Source organism: Uranotaenia lowii, chromosome 1 (assembly GCF_029784155.1).
Source record: "Uranotaenia lowii strain MFRU-FL chromosome 1, ASM2978415v1, whole genome shotgun sequence".
NCBI lineage: Eukaryota > Metazoa > Arthropoda > Insecta > Diptera > Culicidae > Uranotaenia > Uranotaenia lowii.
Window position 1 is genome coordinate 116,890,009 of NC_073691.1, and position 21,279 is coordinate 116,911,287.

The window sequence follows — 21,279 nt, forward strand, 5'->3', positions numbered from 1 at the left end:
TGTAACATTTTTTCATACTTTTGTTGCATATATTTTTATCACATTTGTAAGATTTTGGTCATAGTATTGCCAGATTTATGTTATTTTATTTCAAAATTTTGTCATACAGACCCCGCTTGATTTTGGCAACATCCGAGCAAAAACCGTTCGTTTTTGGCAACATCCAAAAAAGACGTTTTTTTGTCTTTTTTTTATTTTTTATTTTCATTTTAAACAAATAAAAATTAATGTAAAATGAATTAAAAATCAAAAATGAAAAAGTGACAAAAAAAAACCGTTCGATTTTGGCAACATAAAATTTTCGGGCGTGTTGCCAAAAACGAACGGGGTCTGTATTTGTAATTTTTGATTAGTTATTATATTTGTCATATTTTTATTTCATTTTTCATATTTTCCATAATGTTGTCAAATATTTGTCAAAGTTTTTAATTTCGAGTTTTGGCATTATTACTAATTTGTTGTTATTATTCAGTCAACTTTTATTAATTTTTGTCAGTTTTTTTTTTAAATTTGGTCATGGCTTTGCCATTTCAATGTCAAATTTATCATTATAGAATTGGTATATTTTTCTAATATTTTTGTAATATTTTTATCACCATTGCCATATTTTTATTAAAGTTTTGTCAGCGTTTCGTAATATTTGTTATTATTATATTGTATTTTTTTCAAAATTTTGTTATATTTAGAAGATTTTTTTGCGATTTTCAGTCATTAAAATTATTTTAAAGTTGAACGGAAGCCGCCGTATTGGATTTTAAGATGGCGTGTCATAGCGTCAGAAAAATTCGACTGTTACTATATAATTGATTGAGTTTTTCGGAATTAACGCGGATTGGTTTTTTTTTTTGCGCGGTGCGTATCCCTCGCTCACAGTTTTGTTAATTTGCAAAGATTTTTTCACATGTGATTAATTTTTGCAACACCGAAGGTTTTTTTCAGTGTTGAACCGCTTCGCAATTCGCGTGCACTGTGGCCGGCCTTCAAAAGCGAACTTGCGAAATTCATCCGGTGAATGAATATTTCGCTTCGCAGTTCGCTTCGCGCTCACTGTGTTCGTACCCTTAGACTTTACGTGAAATTCATGAGTCAGTTATGTGGAAGTAAATTAGTTACTACCATGGCTTCCCGCATAATAAAAAACTTTATTTCAAACAGTCATTATTATACCTCGACGGTTTCAGAAATAGTGATCATCTCTGTACAGGTAGCTCTACCATCATACCTTTCCTCAGAACCATTAAGAATTAAAAAATTCATGTTTATGGGAATAGTAACGATAAGTGAACGGTTTGAACGATAAACATGAAAGTGAGCCAACATCGTAAAATTGAACTCGAACCTTTTCACATAGCGTCCATTTAATCTCACTCAGACACACCAAAATGCAACGAAAACCAAAGATGCCAAACGGGTTTTCCAGAAGTATTTACACATAAATTAATATATCAATTAATTTTTGTGCATTGATGAATTACAAATGCAGTAATGGTACGTAAAACGGATTTCGATTATAGTCGCTTTATTCAATGTCTTGTTGCCCTTGGCGACATAATATCAATGATGTTGTCGATCAGTACGGCATAATTTAAGATTTTCTACATGTCATACAGAATCCCTCAATAAGTTCACACATCTGTTATGGAGAACTCATTTTTTACAACGTTCTCAACAGCTAAGTAAACATGTGCAAATATTATTAAAAAAAGTTTTCGTAATCTAAAAATCAGTACACCTGGCAGCACTTCTGATTTGTTTACACGCTAACTTTTGGCTACCCCTTAAGAGCACCAGTACCGGTAAGTGCTATCCCAGGTGTTAACCCGAGACACCCCGGATCGGAAAAACGAACCGAAATCGGTTGGGTTTCGGTCGGTTCAACCCGTGAATCGGTTAGAAATCGTACGAGAAATCCCACCGAATTCGGACGGATTCAGTGCCCTGGTGAAACAACTTTCCTGACGACGATAAGTTTTTGCGAGTGAGCTGTCAAAACAACCGGGTCGTTTCAAGACGGAAATCGGTTAGATTTTTTACCAAAATCCAAGCTGAAACTTGACGGTTTTCCGATCGAAATCGGTCAAAAAATCCGAACGTTTTGCCCTGTTGTTTTTGTTGCTTTTCTACCCTGTTGTTATAAGTTTTTTTCAGATTAAAATTTTTAAGAAAACAACGAAATAATTTTTTCGGATAATTTTAATAAATTTTTGGGGCCAATAAAAAAAAATTTAACCACAATTTTTTTTTTTTTTCTTGCGATGGAAATTTCTTCTGGGGAGTAGGATTTACTTGATGATCGATCGCAGGATTGATGATCGATATGCCAGATAGGTGATCGATAGGCCAAATTGGACACACAGTAAGCCAGATCGAATTTCCTCAAACAGGTCCAGGACTTGCCTATGGTGTTTCGGTGGTCCCAATGCTCGATTTTGTTAGACCCAACTTCTAGCTCCTTAGTGATATCCAGTTGCCCTCTAGGAGATCGACGGTCTTGTCCAGCAAACAATTGGCAACCAGACCGTCCGTAGAGAATTTTTAAAAATATTTCAATCTTATTTTCGTAATCGATATGTTCCATTACTTAGCATCAGTGCATCAACTAACACCAGTTCGCGCCTGTAGTTCCCTCAAATTTACAACAAGCGACTTCCGGTAGTCGTAATACAACAGGTGGCTATCGTCATCTTGTGCAGGTGTGTATAGGTAGGTATTTTTTAATTTGGAAGGCCCGAATACTGTAAAGATAATGAATAATTAAAGATCAATTTATACCAAAATATAATGAAAAATATCTTTTGTTGAACCAACCTTTCATTAATGAAATGTCCGATGATATAAGAACATTTGTATTGGTTGCTGGAAACCGATGACTTTTTCTGTTGAACAATTGAATAAAATTTGGTCTTCGGACTTCAATTCTGATTTCGATAGAAATCCCTGCCGACAGTGTGAAGTCATTTTTTTCTAGTTGTTCAACCAGTGCTACGCAGGCTACGAAAGCAATTCGGAAAAAGCTTTAATAGTTATTGATTTGATTCTCCAAAGTCAACAATAACATTATCGCCAGGTATGCTGCTACGAAGGAAATCACTTTTCATGGAACAATTTCAATAAACTCACACCATCTTTAGAACGCCGTTTTTCGAAATTAGTTCCGTAGAGGATTTCAGCTTAGCTGAAAGATCCGAAACCTGACTTTCTTAGCGGTTCTGGCAATTCCGTCACTCTGAAGCTTCCTTCCCAGGAAAAGCTTCTTAAGTCGTTTTCTCTTTTTCGAAGGTTGGCTGTATAGTCTTTCGTATTTCTGAACACTTTCAGAACACGGTCACAATGTTGCAACGCCTTGAGCTCCTTTGCTCTGAAGTTGGCCATAAGTGGTCTGGCCCTGGCTTGAATGATGAAATTTTTCTTCTCCCGCTTGTGCATAAAAAATAATTCCGGAAACAGCGTTATCAGATGGATGTTCAGCGATGCCGACAAGACTATCTTCAGGCACCAACTGCTCCTACGAAGGCAGCGAAAGAACTTTCGGAAACTGCTTTACTAGATGTTGGTTCAAGTAACTTTAGATACCACAGGAAACTACAGGAAGATGTAAACCTGGTAAGGATAAAAAGGCACAATGAATATCGAAAGTCAATAAAAAAAACATCTACCTACTTGGTAATATCATTTACTTGGTGGGCTATGATCATTATGCTGTGGTTACTATTCTCTCTATTCCTGGCCCATGGAGACGAAAAACAAACCAACCTAACCTGAGGAGAAAAAAAATAATTTGAAAAATGGATGAATATTTATGATCTCACTCACTCACCTTTAAGTGCAGCCATTCAGTTTGCCTCAGCATTTATGAGTTGCATCGATTTTAGCTTTCGAATTGGTTCGTTTAGGCTTTCCAGGTTAACCATCTTCTTCCTCACCATCATCGAAAAATATCGTATTTCGTTTCCCAGTCATATCTCCGGTGAGTGCCGCTTAGATGGCTAACTTTCTGCTGCCCGATGCTAAGTTCCCCATGTTTGATGTAGGTTTCCTGGTTTCATTTGAGAACCAGCTGGCCTTTGTCCGTATTATTGGGTTATTGACCTTTTCGGATCTATCGATGGTTTACTATTTCAATAAATAGCACAGTGTTTGCCCTCATACTTGCTCCCGAACCAATCACAGGAGAAGCCATAGTAGTGACTGATGCACCGGGATCCGATTAAGCACAGATTCGGCTGGGAGTGACACTTGTTGCGGCAACCCTCCTTGACATTTTTGACCTTGGTAGCTATCAGAGGGGTGATGGGAAACAAATCCGAGGCCGCCTTCCTTGAGCGCAGGACCACGTTCCGGATGCAGTCAACAAATGACATTATGTACTTGACTTCGTGCAGTTTTTCCTCGGAGCTGAGCCCTTGAGTTGAGTTTGTGGAAGTTGTTGCTGTTATTTGCCATCGGATGATTTTAATTTTCAGTCATGTGTCGGGAGATTTGGAAGAAAATATATTCAATTAGATTCACGAAGTTTGTGAGTCATGAAGAAGAAATAACACAAACACGGATGACAATCATTCCGTACAGATCCTAATGAATTGTTTACCTGTTCTTAATGATCTGGTTCGATGATGAGCCCCAGCGGAATCAAGCTTATCGGGAGAACTTACTACTTTCTTTACCTTCTCGGAAGTTTTTGTGGCAAATTGTCGGTCGAGACACGCTTGTTGCCGAAAGTTCGGAGCAGCTTAGCAGTTTTTCTCCCCGTGACAGTTGATACATGTCCGGCGTTTTGTAAGTTCTGGTTCCGTCCTTGTTCGCTTGGTTCGGAGCAAGTAGCAGAAGATTGTTTGCACTTAGCAAGTTATCTCGCAGGTAGCAGGTATATCCGGTCCCCACGGCAGAATTTTGCAAATAACTCGCGCACGTACACCTTCTGCCGGACAAATCGGAAAAAAGTAAAACAATTTTTTTTTTCTTTGCTGTGGCTGGCGTGGCTGTGCCAGTAAAATAAAAATAAAAAAAGAAAACAAATCTGATCGTTTCGGCCAAGACAATCTGACGGAAATCGGAACAAAACCGAACCGATTCAATCTGACAGCGTTGGATTTCTGTCATGTCGATACTGTTTTTATAGCAGTGTGGAAAGGGTCCGGAAAATCGAAGGGAAATCCAACAGAATTTTGACGGTTTTCAACTGACAAGCTTTACTTTGACAGTAATCGGTCCGTTTGTGAGATTCGCTCCGATCCGGGACATTCTAGGTCTTATTTTAGCTTTAGCAGCTCATTTGCGCACCGGTAAGTGCTAAACTTGTTTCCATTTTTGCCACTAGTGACGCATCGATAGGTGTTGTTGTTGTTTGTTGCTATTTTCGCTTGGGAATTTTCCCTAGACACTTTAGCACCTCCCGCATAGCAAAAAACTATATCTCAAACAGTCAATACGATACATTTACTGCTCTAGAAATAGTGATTGTATCTGTAAACGTAGTTGTAATTTTGAACTTTTCGTCGACAACGTTAAGAACGATTAATAAACGTATATGTTAAAAGATGAAGGTATCTGAAAAGGTTAATGAACGGTATTACGATTTACTTCAAATTTATCAATTATCGTTAAATTGTTCTCGAACCATAACGCGTAGCGTCCATGTCTTCTGCCAAACTTACGTCAAAATCACCGGGTCAGAGGTGCCAGATGCATCGTTTTGAAAAACTCAGCACTTATTGTCTGTTGTATTGAAAGTTGGATTCCGTTCAATGTTTGGCAGTCGCATTTATACGTTCAAACAGCAGCGTCGTTGTCATGCATGATGTTTATATGATTTGGTTGGAGAGGAAAAATTGACTGCTTCGATATTTTGGCTCTGAATGCAGTAAAGCATGGCTGATGGAAAATGATTGATTTTCGGATAATTGGTTCAAAGTATAACAAAAGCGGTTAGTGTGTAGCTAAATGATAGAATTCGCAATGATCTGCCTAAAGAGACTAGAATTCTAGCCTCTATAGTCTAGACTGTTTATTCAAGTCTCTTAAGTTATGAAGTGTGCAGTACAGCTAAGCAAACACGCTGCGCTCCAGCTCATTTCGACAAAAAAATAAGCGATGCTGCAATGTACATAAAACTTTTCAAAATTGATTGAGGATTAACTTAAATTAATTTAAGATTATTGAGTCGGTAACAAGCAGCAAAAGAGTTTTTCTTAAGGATGCCTATATGCATAATATTTTGAAATTCTATTCTTGATTATACTCAAGCAGGCTACAATGAGCATTAAGTTGAGTTTAACATATCGCATTCATTAACAAATTATTATTTTGTTAATTATGTGTTATAAATCATGCTACATTCACAAATTAATTGTTCAACTCTTTCACCAACTAAAGTACATCGGTTTTGCTCGTTTCATGCATTATTTTATTCATCGTTTATCAATAAAATGATAAAATAAAAAAATTCTGAATCTGTGTACGCTGCTCATCGAGTTTGAGAAATATCATTTCTACTTTCGTTTTATTAGTTTTCAATAATCAGTTATTTAAATTCTATGTCCTCGGAATTTGTCTGTTTCTAAAAGCCTCATCGCTTTGAGCTACCCGCATAGCAAAAAACTATATCTCAAACAGACAATACGATACATTTACGGCTCTAGAAATAGTGATTGTATCTGTAAACGTAGCTCTTATTTTGAACTTTTCGTCGACAACGTTAGGAACGATAAATAATCGTATATGTTAGAAGGTGAAGGTATCTGAAAAGGTTAATGAATGGTATTACGATTTACTTCAAATTTATCAATTATCGTTAAATTGTTCTCGAACCATAACGCGTAGCGTCCATGTCTTCTGCCAAACTTACGTCAAAATTACCGGATCAGAGGTGCCAGATGCATCGTTTTGAAAATTTCAGCACTTATTTATGAAAATAACTTTTATTGTCTGTTGTATTGAAAGTTGGATTCCGTTCAATGTTTGGCAGTCGCAGTTATATGTTCAAAGTATAAAGCCTAGTCCACACTAGGCAACTTGAACTGCGATTTTTGTTATGAGACGAACTTTGTTGTCTGTTGTTGTTGTTGGAAATCTGAAACGGTCTCAGTGTCTCCCGAAGAAAATGGGAGACGCTGAGACCGTCTCGAGACGAACCGTCTCCTAGTGTGGACTAGGCTTAACAAAAGCGGTGTGTCGCTAAATGATAAAATTAGCACTGATCTGCCTAAAGAGACTAGAATTCTAGACTCTATAGTCTAAAGTAATGAAGTGTGCAGTACAGCTAAGCAAACACGCTGCTCCAGCTCATTTCGACAAAAAAAAAAATAAGCGCAGCTGCAGTGTATATAAAACTAATCAAAATTAATTAAGGATTAACTTAAATTAATTTAAGATTATTAAGTTGGTAACAAACAGCGCAATAGTTGATGATTTTGTAATGTTAGGTAAAATTCAAAGTTTTTGTTAAGGATGCCTATATACATAATATTTTGAAATTCTATTCTTGATTATACTCACGCAATCTACAATGAGCATAAAGCTGAGTTTAACATATCGCATTCATTAACAAAAATCTCTTTTGTTCATTAACTATGCTACATTCACAAATTTGTTGTTCAACCCTTTCAACGACTAAAGTAAAACATCGGTTTTGCTCGTTTCATGTATTATTTTATTCATCGTTAAGCAATAAAATGATGAAATTAAAAATTTCTGGGTCTGTGTACGCTGCTTATCGTCTTTTGAGAAATATCATTTCTACTTTCGCTTTATTAGTTTTCAATAATCAGTTATTTAAATTCTATGTCCTCGAAATTTGTCTGAGAAACAGAAAAGCCGCATCGCTCTGAGCTGTATATCTATATTTTCTATCTAGCTATAAATCACTTTTTAATTTCATAATGGTTCAATTTTTGAAAAATCTGTCTAGTCGGCATCACTGCCAAGTGCTGTCAACTGACCGAGAAAAAGAATAAAACAAAAAACAAATTTTTCGTGTTCCCCAAGTCCAACTCCCGCATACCAGCAGCAACAAGTCCTCACCGATTGTGGTCCGACGGACGGACATATTATCAGGACAAACCGGAAGAAGAGCACCAGCGATGTTCGTAACAGGTAAATTCGATTAACATTAGATTAATATTCGAATCAAATAAACGAAGGTTTTCTTTTTTTCAGAAACAGGAGCTGGAGGAGCAAGGTCAAGCAGGAAGGCGCAATGTCCCGAACTCTTTAGGATACAGCAGTGAGTAGCGGCTAAGCCAGCGTCCCGCCCGTGTTTCCGGAATAATACTTTCTGGGGGAGGAACTTTTGTCGAAGAATTGAATAAAATGAACATATTTAAAATTTAAAAATGAGTGTTTTTACAAATAAAGGAAACTTTCTTTTGTGTGTGTGCGTGCTGCATTCCCTTACGGTTCAGGGTACGCATTACGTTGGAAGAACGTAATATCGGATCGTATTATAACTGTTACTGTAAATGTTCAGATACAAGATCACTAAAAAAAAACTGTAACGAAAACAGTTCGATGCAAAAAATACGTTATTCTTTAGTGGTTTTGGTACGTAATCGCAACTGTTCGCAGAACAGTGTCTCCATATAGAAGTTTTAACAGTTTTAAACAGTAACATAACTTAACGCCATATTCAACAGACCGTCGTTTTGGAATTCAAGATAAGTGCAATGTTTTTTATGGTTTCAGATATCATTTTCTAAACGTTTTTTTACGCTGTTTCTAATCGTTTTATAACTTCAACAGGTACTGTTTTGTTACAATATTTTCGTATTCGGGCTGTCAAATCAGGAGCTGGTCGGTATTCAAATTTCGCTCCTGGCTCACTTTTTTAACACCCAGGAGCAAGATAACACCTGGTTTGAAACCTTGCGGTGCGCCGTCGAAGTGTCAAAATGGAGTGTTATTATAGCTTTGACACCTGACCGCTGCTGATACTCTAAAGGCGTAATATTGACCCGTTATTGAGAACCTCCACGATCTGTCAAATAACGGGTCATTTTATCGGATCAATATTACCCCTTATTTCAAAAAGCTCGCTTCCCTTCAGAAGGGGTTGTTTTAGATGCGTTACATCCAAAGTGATAGATTTGGCAAGATGAGAGAGGTTGTGGTAAGAGTTTTGATGATAATTAGAATTGTATTTTTTCAGAATTTTTGTTCATTAATTTTGTTTCAGCAGCACAGCAAAGTTCCGGACGAAAACATGAACCGCGGTGGACTAAAATTGCTGGTAAGTTTAGTGGTTTTTGTATTCTATATTTAAAATCTTATCTTCTATTTTGTTTCAGGATTCACCAGGCGGGGAAAAGGAAAAGATGAAAAATTCAGTGAAACATTTTTTCAACAAAGTTTATCCCATACAATAATTGAAACTTAAATAAAAAAAATAAAACAAAACATTTAGTTTTAATTAATCGTCCAGAAAACATATTTCCCATAAGCAGCTCCTGAAATTTCCAGCCGACAAAAGCGTTTCAAATAAGGGGTAATTTCCATCCGGTACGAGCGTTTGAAATAAGGGGTAATTTTGATCCGCTACAAGCGTTATCAAGCTGAGTACCCCTTAAAGGGTACAGTGCGCTTTATCCTTAAAAAGGAGTTCTCCCAGTCTTATCGAATAACGGGTCAAAAGTATTCGTTAAGGGGTAGCCAAAAGTTAGCGTGTATATCTTCCTTGAAGAAGAGAAAAAGAAAAATAAATTCTTTCTTCGCCCGTAACGCGTCGGAAGGTCGGGATAGGGATTCTGTTGCCCGGATTTCTATTCGGAACCCCTGCACGGTGCACCTAGGTCCATTGCTGCAGCTAATTTGACGACTGCCTCTATTTCAACAAGAGTTGCAGTCGGATGCGCCGCACCAGGACGGGAAATAGCTTCGGAGAATTTAACCTCGAGCGGCGAATCTATTGGAAACTAATCGAAGACAGGTAAATAATTTATTTTTTCTGCATTCTTTTTTAAAGATAAAACTGTCTCCCAGTTTTATATGATTAAAAATACTAATTAAACATTTTGTTTATTTCTATAACCGCCGACAGCTCCTCAAGGCAAAGGCAGCGAATAAACAACCCTTATCGACTTGTGAGACTGCGGCGGTAAAAATGTCCAGGGTTATTTCCGTACCACGGATGTCGAAGGAGGGTAGTATGTTGTTGATAAGTCATGAAGTTTATCAATAGTTTAATATGTTTGCATGCAATATTTGTGAAACCGATTTTCATCGGACTAGCCTGCAAAATGACCCAGACAACCATTTGGTGGGTATTTCGAATTCGCAACGCAAATATACATGCAAATATACGTGTAAACATATCGTATATAATGTAGCAAAACCAGTATATACGTATCATTTTGGAGGCCATATAGGTACATTAGCAAACATATTCTTGATTTGGATTGTATTAAATTACGATTTGCACGACTTGTCATGCGCATCATTTACGACTACCCTGATTCTTTTTGAAATATACTATGACAATTTACATCATCATATAGATGATTGATGTTGTAATATACGACATTTTTCGTAACAATATGGAAAAGTTTGACGACTTATTTGGTCGTCTTTTGCGACTTGAGTGCAAGGCTCTCATTTTCCGTCAGTTGAATAAAAATAAGATTATTATTATTTTTGTATTTTAAACCAATTGGTTTATTCATTCCCAAAAATAATAATAATAAGATTATTTCAAAGAAATGCTTTTTTTGCTGCCAAATTCAAGTTTATATCGTACAAATTTATTATTTGCCTGACCTGGACTTGATCCCCTGACCATACGATCTGCAGCTCATGATGGTTCCTCGACGCTATCTGGAATATATAAATTCAAGGGGATTTGCTTCAAAGGCATTTAACCAAAAGCAAATCGTATATTTCTATAACTTAAATCTTTTAAATCGTAGAACACGTCATCGATGATCTAAAAATAGACCAACATTTTGAAGCCTCCTTTAATACGATTCCAATCATCGATGTCCCATTATCATAAACGATTTTATTGAATTTTTTTGTATTCTTTTACGATTGCCAGCAAATACGTTTTACGAAAATCAGACATGCGAATTAATTTGCAAAGGTATACGATTGCATGCACATTATTACGAATCAATGCAGTTATATACGTTTTTATTTCGAATTATTTTATGCTTAGCACGACAAAATCTCTCAGTCACGGCAGATCACCGTATATCGGTCGTTTCACGGATTTTATGCGAATTGTCGTATACAAAGGTCGAGTTCATATGTACATAATTACGAGTCTCTCTTCTTGTCGAAATAAAATCATGCAATGCTTTTAAATACGATAAAGAATATGCATGGACCGCACATTGTAGGTGCAGATATACGAAAATGAGTATGAATAACATTCTATACGATGTAATCTGTAAAAGAAAATACGACTTCTGGTTGTCTGGGGAAACTATAACTGAATTTTTTGTTTTCTTAATGTTTCAGGTCATGATCGCTAGCCACATTGCTTGGAGGAGGAATAAAAAATGTACAGATAACAACAAAAAAATATGAACGATGTTCAGAATCTTTAAAAATTTGTTAAAAAATGTTTTGTTAATAAAAGTGTAAAATCCGAAAATCTTCATTACTGAAAATTGTGTTTACATGTGTGGGTGCTCTATTCAAAAACGGCTTCTGGAATCGTACACAAAACGTCGGAATAAAGATAGGTAAAATTATAACAGAACTGTTACTGTAACACGCAGAAAAATTTATTTTAGAGACAATAAGAATTTGAACGAAAATAATAAAATTTTTGGTTGGGAAAATGCACAAATATATTCCTGGTAACTCTGACAACAATTATCGATTAAAATTAAAGTTATCGTTTGATTGAAAACGAAATACACCCTTTTTGAAAATGATCCACCATTCTTGTCAAAATATTAATAATTATATATATATATTAATTCCCGGATCGAAAAATCGGCCCAAAATCGGTAGGATTTCGGACCGTTCAACCCGAGAATCGGTTAGAATTCTGACGAGAAATCCAACCGAATTCCGACGAATTCAGTGCCCTGGTGAAACAACTTTCCTGACGACGATAAGTTTTTGCGAGTGAGCTGTCAAAACAACCGGGTCGTTTCAAGACGGAAATCGGTTAGATTTCCTACCAAAATCAGATGGTTTTCCCATCAAAATTTGACGGTTTTCCGATCGAAATCGGACAAAAAATCCGAACGCTTTGCCCTGTTGTTTTTCTGCCCTGATGTCAATTTTTGTTCCGATTCCAAATTTTTTGGAAATAAAACAACATTATTTCTATGGATAATTTTTATAATTTTGTTTTTGGAAATATATACAATATTTAGAAAAAAAAATATTTATAATGCGCTGGAATTTTGTTTATGATTTTGGACTGCTGTCGGGCACAGTGCTAAGGGACGATACAGATCGTTGAACAGCACCGGCTACAGGTTTACTCATCGCATTGTTCGGAGTAGTTCTTACACCTGCTCCTCCGGGAGCCCCCGCTGTCACAATCGGACGTGGAACGGTTCCGCAAAGTTACGTCCCTGCTACTGGAGAACGCTTAACCGGTGAAAGCGATGTATCCGGGGACGCCACCAATTTAACATTGTTATCAGTATCGGACAAATCGATCGAATAAGGATCGTTGCCATTGTTGGGCGTCTTTTTGTCGAAAGTTCTGCGAAAACAAATGCGAGCGTACGCGCCATCAACCCGTAACTTTTCTAAGTACGGTGGCCTGCCCTGAGTGACCGATACTTATATCACAAGGTGTCTGCATCCAGGGTTTCCCGTCGGCCTGAACCGGCAGGGTGGGGAAAATCTTGAAGCGAACGTTACGTGCTTGACCCAGGCGAATTGGTTTGAACAAAACGACACCAAACACCTCCAGGACCCCATCTGGTATGCTGTGTATCTCACGCATCACGCTTCCATGGCTGGGGGATGTAGTATCCAAGAAAAGGATCTGCTAACTAAACCGTTAGCTCTTGCTGATAGTTTGAAGAAGAATGTTTTGTTGTTGTTCCCTATAACATCGAGTGTTGCTTTGATGAACAAAATGAAAACTAGACAACCTTTGAATAAGTGGCGATACTACATTTACTTCCCTTTTTTTTTTGACTATCATTTATTACTGTCAGTCGTTCAACGATTTTCCATAAGAAGAAAAAACTATAACTGGATAACTCGTACTTCCCTCAAATCAAACTGCCTGCACTATCTTCTTTGACATTGTTTTTTTCTTCATAAATCTATGGTGTAAGATTTTCTCTCTCAAGATCAGCATTACAGATCTCAAAACCTTTCTTCTTCTCAAGTTATCCTTCGATTTTCAATTATTACATTATCACCAATTTTCTCATCAATAGATTTGTTATATCATCAAATATTTCATTCCTCATACTTGCAGGGGGTCACATAGATTAAACCCATTCCTAAAATACAATTTCATTTCTTTTTCCTTATTCCGAACATCTATCGCTTATATCAGATTCTTTCACATGTTAAATATACGTACTAATTCACTTCAATTCTTTGGATACTGTACTTCTCAAATCGCTTTCACTCACTTTGTGTTACGAATGCTTTGTGTATTCTCATTTTGCCAAAATCTACAATTTTACTTCATCACTTCACAAAGGTATTCATCATTTGAACCACTCAAAGTTATCTTGAAAAGCCAAAGTTCAACACGCATCATAAATTGGACCACGTGACCACACAACTGCACGTCTCTTATTAGCTGAGCACAACCAACCAAATCAAAGTAGGTAAACTAATTTTGTTTTGTTTTACCTCACTTTTTTTTTTACCACTTCCTGTCAGTAACCAATACCATCCAACTTTTCATCATTTTCCTCCTGGGAACTCCATTTCCCATCAATAGGCACTTCATTTATGCAACTTAATACTCATGCACTAGAATGGAATCAGACTTTCATTAAACAGCATTCAAGCTACTGATCCTTGCTACCATTTTCTGCCGTTTTGCAGAATGAAACCAGACTTCAATCTCCGCATTTAAGCGACTGGTTCATATCAACCTGCCTTTCGGCAGAATGGAATCAGACTTCAACTGCGCATTTAAGCGCCTGATCCATTTCTACATCTTTCTAACCTGCCCTTTGGCAGAATGGCATCAGACTTCCAATGTGCATTTAAGCACCTGATCCATTTCTACTACTATTCCTGCATTTTAGCAGAACGCAACCAGACATACAAGTTCGCATTTAAGCGACTGGTTCGTTTCTATTCCTTATTTCTCCTTTCTTGAAATGTTCAAGAATTCAGTACTTATAAATTTTTTTCCCTCTTTAAATTACTCACCAAATGGATTATCCATTTTTCTCCTCGTCGCCAAATGTAGTATCCAAGAAAAGGATCTGCTAACTAAACCGTTAGCTCTTGCTGATAGTTTGAAGAAGAATGTTTTGTTGTTGTTCCCTATAACATCGAGTGTTGCTTTGATGAACAAAATGAAAACTAGACAACCTTTGAATAAGTGGCGATACTACAGGGGAGTCTTTGTTCATTTCTGCGGGAAATTTGGAAATAGATTTTTTTTTATTTCAATTTAGAAATGCTAAACTTACCTCACAGCTTTACGCCAGCGCCCCAGGAATCGATATTGAGTACACAATGGATTGCAGTTCTGGCAAGTTTATTTTGACATCATCCATGTATAGTTCAACCTTCTTTTTTATGTGTACAAACAGCACCAGGAAGTCGAGTTAACTATCAGTACCATCCTATTCAAACTAATATTTTGGGAATCTTTGTCCAAATAATGCACATCATCCACACGTCGATCGACATCATATTGGAATAGATCCTCTAAATTATTGGTATCACTTTTGTTGTACATGTTGTACCCTCATCCGGACTGAATTTGCCTTAATCTGTTCGATAACCACATCGAAGCGTTCGGGTAGCTCGAGCTGCTCACTTCGTCTAAGATCGTTTGACGTCTGTGTGCTGAAAATAAAAATTAATTTAAGGTAAACAATATGGAAGAAAATAAAGAAAAACTCACTGATCCGTAAAAATATATGGTGGTTGCGCACAGGTTCAAAGACTGACTTGTTTGAGCGATTACGGTTTTTGTTTGCAAACTTCGACAAGTAATCGTTTCATTTTTTCCTGGACCAAGTATTCATTCTCATCGAACATATATGATGCCGTTCCCGTTGTTGTGGCACTATCCTTGAAATCTCCGAAGGTAGAATCTATTGAGGTTCGCTGCAATTTGTGTATCGGTATGCGAAGGATCTTTTTCAGCAGTGTGGGATTGTTGGAGTTTTGTTGACGTTGTTGTTGTTGTTGATTCGTTTAGGTTTTTGACCATCCCTTCTTCACCATCATCGAAAACAATCGTATTTCATTTCCCGGTCATATTTAGGGTTAGTGCAGCTTTGTCAACAGGTTGTCAACTTCTGCTGTTCGTAAGAATCCGTTTTCTTGCTCAAACTTTGCTTCCGCTGACTGCCCTTCGGAGCTCGGATGACGGCTGGTAGGAACCTTTCGGCGGATTTTACTCTGATCGTTGATCACTGCCACCTGATAGTAACGATTCTAAGTTTCCCATGATCGATGTAGGTTTCCTGGTTCAATTCGCGTACCAACTGTTGACGTCTGTTCGGATCTATCGACGGTTTCCTCACCGGGGCAGAAGCTTCATCTTCATTCTCCGAACTGGATTCGGAGCTCGATGATGCCTCTTCTTTTGGAATCGCTGAAGTTTCTAAGGAGCCTCTTTCTTTTCGGGTACGAATTTTCTAAAATTTGAAAAGATTTTTTAGTACTGAATCTAAACAACACCAACAATCAATAATCAGTCACCTATGGGGGTCCAAGGCAACGGCATTCTTTTAGGTCTGTTAGGTTTCCCGTTCCCGCTTCGAATAATGCAGCAGGGATTCCCCGGCTTTGCTAACATTGAGATAGACGCCCAGGTACTGTTGTTGTCGGAACTTCGTCAAACGGTAGCAATTAGATTTGATTAGAATTCTAATGTAACAAATGTTGCAGGAATGGTGCTTGGCGGGCCTTGGTGATCAAACCACCGGATTATTACCATCGTCACTGACAATACTAATCTTACGAAGCGTTCCAGGGTTAAGTCCCTGGAACCGCTGGTATCTGTTGAACACATCCGGTCTGCTGTTCCCGACTGGATTTACCGGGCTGCCCTTTGCGTTCGTTGTTTCGCGGTAGAATCTTTCTATATGGCGTAGGTACTCGCAATCGAACCGACGACAGAAAAAATATTGCGAAAACCGTTGCTGCGATGCAAAAACAAAATCGATCGTTTTCGAATGACAGGCCCTTCAAGCAAAACTGACAGAACTCGACGCAAATCCGAACCGAATCAAACTGATCGATTTCGATATCTGTCATTGTATGGCAGCGGAGAAATTGTCAGGAAAATCCAACAGATTTCGAAGGGAAACCGGATAGATTCAAACTGACAACTAATGGTTTGACAGTAATCGGTCCGGTTGCGATATTCCTTCCGATCCGGGTTATAATAAAAAAAATTTGGGTAAAAACTAAAAAAAATGTGAGGTTCGAAACAGCGAAAAAGATCAGGTATAAAATAATGGGTTTATGATTTGAAATAATTTAGTTTTTCTTTCAATAATGTTTTTTAGTTTTCGGATCTTTTCAATATGTTTAGAATACATTTTTTATTCAGTCAATTTATTTTTCAAACTTGCTTCTAATTTTTCTTACTTTAATTTTCTCTGAAATCGAGTCATCCTCGTCAAACAACGGCAGCAGCGGCATCTCCTCCAAAACTACGCACTGCCCGCATAAATAAGGATTGTAACCTAACGTTCTCCGTAATAATCGTGAATCGATTTGATGTAGTGTAGCAAAGATGTTTAGTAAACAATTATTCAAACTGTAAAATACATTGGTTAAATCGTCAATTCCGAATCGACAGTATTTTTAATATGTCGTTAGGTTATGTAACCGTTAAAAACTGTTAAAACACTTGTATGGGAGAACTGTTCTACAAGTAGTTCAGTTAAGGTTCAAAAACCAATTCAGGAAAACATTTTAAGATCATCGAACTTTAATCGTTATAGTTATTTTTGACGATCTCTTACACTTGAACGTTTACGTTATTAGTTCTGTAACGATTTAACTTTACTTCATTCCAACCAAAAGCAGACCGTTTTAGGAACTGTTCGTGAAAAGAGCACGCACACATACGCAAAAAAATTAATGCATATTGGAAATTTTCCGGATAAGAATAAAAAATCTTTGAAATTTCACCATTTTATTGAATGAATTAATATTTTATTATCACCAACTTATTGCTCGTCCCAGCTTTTCTTTTTTGTTCTGCTTCTTCCTATAGGAAACTGCATGCCCTGTAGAACCTTCCGGTGCCATCCGGATTATTGAGCTTTCCGTCGACATCGATGAAATCGTCGAATTGAAGAGTAATCTATTTCCACCACGCATAATGTGTCCGAAAAGTCCCAAAATTCAATCATATGAGGCAAACCATAGCTCGGAGTAAAATCGCGGGAGTTCCGGAAGCATAACCTACAACATAAAAAACGGAATCATCAGATTTGTTTCGATAAAAAATTTTACTTTCACTTACCTGGTACAAAAAAAGATGGTTTGGGGGTTTGGCATTCTTTTACATTCCAATGGCCCGGCGGGCTGATTGCACCTGGTTCAGCACGAAGGATCGAATTTCCGCGGTGATTGTTAAAAAAATTTCACGGGGTAGCAAAACAAATGAAAGGGCCGTTTGCTCCAGTGGTGCCAGGTTCAATGTTTAATCAATATTTGTTCAGATATTGAGATGCGTTATTTCAATGTAAATTTTTTCAGATGTTCAAGATGAAAATGAGTAGAAACTCAAGAAAGTTATGAAAATATGAATCAGTTATTAATTGTAATTATGTCCAGATGGATTCGCACATAATTAACTTGCATAATGTCACTCAGATCCTTTTAAAAGCATTGCGCAAAACTATAGCTAAACCTCGTTTATTATAATCTTGCTTCCAAGCTCAATTATTGTCTTTGAAGCCCTCTAGAGTCGTATAAGAAATTATAAAAATTGAAAGATATTTTCATCAATTTGTATTGATTTTTGTGCAAACTATCTGGCATCCATTCATTCATTTTTTACGCAAGTTTGACAGAAGGAAAGAACGGTATGGGTAACGGTGCGAGATCAATTTTACGATTAAAGAAAATTTGGAGGAAATCGTTCATATCATTTTATCACCATTCCAGATACCATCACTCTTTCACATGGTCGTCCATGTATCGTTCTTATCGTTGTAGAAGTAACGTTTGATAGAACAGCTGCGTTTACAGAAACAATTACTATTTCTAAAGCCGTAAATGTATAGTTTAGATTGTTTGAGATACAGTTTTTTAGTATGCGGGAATTCATTTTACTTGATCATTAACTTGAAATAGTAGTGCCAATATGAAAATTTTATAATTTAGATGTATTAATAAGTACCCGAATAGAAAAACATTGCGAAAAGATCATGAATTTCATTTTCACGCAACCACGAAATTTATGGTAGAAACTATGCGAATCATGGTACATTGGTCATTGGTCATCATTGGTCAAATTCATGATTTTTGACAGTGAATTTCATGGTATTGGCAATATTTACCATGAAAAAAGGGGGTGTTAAGCAACTTAACAATGAAAAAATCCACTTTTTTCCATACATTCTGAAACACAAAACTATGAAATGTATTGTTTTAACATCGTTTAAATTTTTCTAGGAAAACTGTGGAATTCAATGTTTTTCAAGGGATTTTCAGTGTTTCAACAACAATGAACATAATTGTAAATTCATAGTGCATAAAAATATTTGGGACCGTGAATTTTCATGGTTTTATAGTTTTAATTATTTCTTTCAAGAGTATAAATTAAATAAAAACAAATTTTTTGTGTTTAGTTTACTTTATTTAAAAAAAACATCATTATAAACAAACGATTTTGCATTAATTATAAATAAAAAATTAATTGAAAAAGGTGTTTAACAAAATTTTTTTTATCCATGTCAGTGGACATCATCTCAAACTTGCCTGCTTTTTGGTCGGTCCCAGAAGCTGGAGGCATGATTATCGGTTTCCGACCACCGTATTTTCACGAGGTGAAATTTCACGCCAATTTTACGTAATACCTGAAAGAGAAGATTGTTTTTCTTCATTAATTGCCGTTTGATTTTAAAATAAATTAATTTCTCACCTGAGACATTGCCAGGCAATGGTTGATCAACGGGGGCTATTTCCTCCAGCCAGGAGAATGCTCTGATCGGCACTTTACCTGCTGGTTGAAACCCGGCCAGTTGAATTCCACTTGAATTCACGGATTTGTCCGGTTCCGCTCTTCTGTTCTGGTATTGTTTTATTCTTCCGAACAAAATGGCGCGCCCCATAGTCACTACACGAAAAATTGTAATTGCGTAAAAAGAGCAGAAATTAACCAATGTTCGATATAGTTCAGATTTTAACTTTACCATAAAGTACACGGTAACAATAATTATCACAAGAAAATTATTGAAATACCGTGCGTCTGATATTTTCGAGCACCATGAAGTATTTTGAAATAACGATATACTCCACGGTGACTTCAAAAACTATGGTGGTTTCAAAATTTAATGTGGTTGACAGAGATTTAGATATTACAATGAATTTTATTGTAAAGGTGAAAATCATTGTTCGGTTATATTAATACCCTTAGGGTACACACTACCAAAAAAATCTGTAAAATTACATCACATATGATGTAAATAAAAAGAAGCATCATATATGACGGAATATTCAGTGCTAGTTGGAAATTACACGCCAGTATATTTGGAACGTGTAAAATAAAAAATGATGTAAAATTTAGCAACGTGTAAAATAAAAATGATGTAAATTATAAAATCACTGAATGTTGGAAGAAAAACTTTCCAATTGGAATTTGTTTTGTTTTATTTATTGTTAATATGATTCAATACTGGAATTTTCACGTCTCTTAATGAAAATAAAACTCATCTATAATTAATATGATTCATTTTATTAAGCGGCAAATTTTTTTTTAACACACATGCATTATATTTTATTTCTTTTGTTTTTTCCGCGAAGTACCGGATCCAATGTTGAACACCGTGGATCCGCTTCCAGAACCGCATCCCTGCTTTTCGGATATCTCCGGGAACCATCAACACCGATTAACTTACTCGCGCGCGGGGAAAATACTTTGGCGCACGACTTAACAGTTTTTGTCACATTTGTCTGGTTTTGTTCTTCACAGTTTATAATTTTACATGACATTATCACGTTCAGTGTATTGTAATATTTCATGTCGTGTAATTTTGAGAAATTTCCAATTCAGTGTTGTTGAGAATTTCGTGTAACCAAAAAAAATTGTAAAATTACATCACATATGATGTAACGAAAAAGAAGCATCACATATGATGGAATTTTCAGTGCGATTTGAATATTACACGTCTGCAATCTCAACAGACGTGTAAAATTTGAAAGACATGTAAAATATTAAGACGTGTAATATTTAATTCGCACTGAAAATTCCATCGTATGTGATGCTTCTTTTTATTTACATCATATGTGATGTAAATTTGCATCAAATAATCGCGTTCCGTGTCAAGTAATATTTGTGTCATTAGAATTCAGTGCTGTTAAGGATTCAACAGTTTTTATTTTGTAAATTTACATCAATAAATCGCGTTACATGTCATGTAATAATAAAGGTTTTCAATTTCAGTGTCGTTAAGGATTCAGATTTTTTTTCTGTGTAATTGTTATATTTATTACCTAATTCGATTAACGAAATGATCTTGTAACATTCCGTGTCGTGTAATTTTAAGAATTTTCTAATTCCGTGCTCTTACGGATTAATATTTTTTGTGTGTACAAAAAAAAATGTGTATAATTACATCACATATGATGTAAACAAAAAGAAGCATCATATATGACGGAATTTTACATGAGGAAATTGTGTTCAGTGTCATGTAATATTAGTGCGATTCAATTTCAGTGCTGCTAAGGGTTCAATTATTTTTATTTCGTAAATTTACATTACGAAAACGCGTTCTATGTCATGTAATATTAGAGGTTTTCAGTTTCAGTGCTTTTAAGGATTCAGATTTTTTTTCTGTGTACGAACACAGTGAGCGCGAAGCGAACTGCGAAGCGAAATATTCATTCACCGGATGAATTTCGCAAGTTCGCTTTTGAAGGCCGGCCACAGTGCACGCGAATTGCGAAGCGGTTCAACACTGAAAAAAACCTTCGGTG

General features: G+C 36.4%; 2 long non-coding RNA genes across 3 annotated transcripts; both read right to left on the reverse strand.

Moving 5' to 3' along the window:
- Positions 1-1,305: 1,305 nt before the first annotated feature.
- Positions 1,306-16,495, reverse strand: LOC129739298 (uncharacterized). Of its 2 annotated transcripts, XR_008735810.1 has the most exons (9): positions 15,820-16,495; positions 15,014-15,755; positions 14,574-14,955; positions 14,308-14,515; positions 4,589-4,918; positions 3,818-4,429; positions 3,661-3,758; positions 2,809-3,600; positions 1,317-2,735 (listed from the first exon to the last, which is right to left on the reverse strand). It is a non-coding gene; the product is annotated as an uncharacterized LOC129739298 (long non-coding RNA). The 2 variants fall into 2 exon arrangements; XR_008735809.1 differs by lacking the exon at positions 15,820-16,495 and having other exon boundaries at positions 1,306-2,735; positions 15,014-15,765.
- A 754-nt stretch (positions 16,496-17,249) lies between these two features.
- Positions 17,250-17,928, reverse strand: LOC129740307 (uncharacterized). The gene is made up of 2 exons (XR_008736199.1): positions 17,600-17,928; positions 17,250-17,538 (listed from the first exon to the last, which is right to left on the reverse strand). It is a non-coding gene; the product is annotated as an uncharacterized LOC129740307 (long non-coding RNA).
- Between the last annotated feature and the right edge of the window lie 3,351 nt (positions 17,929-21,279).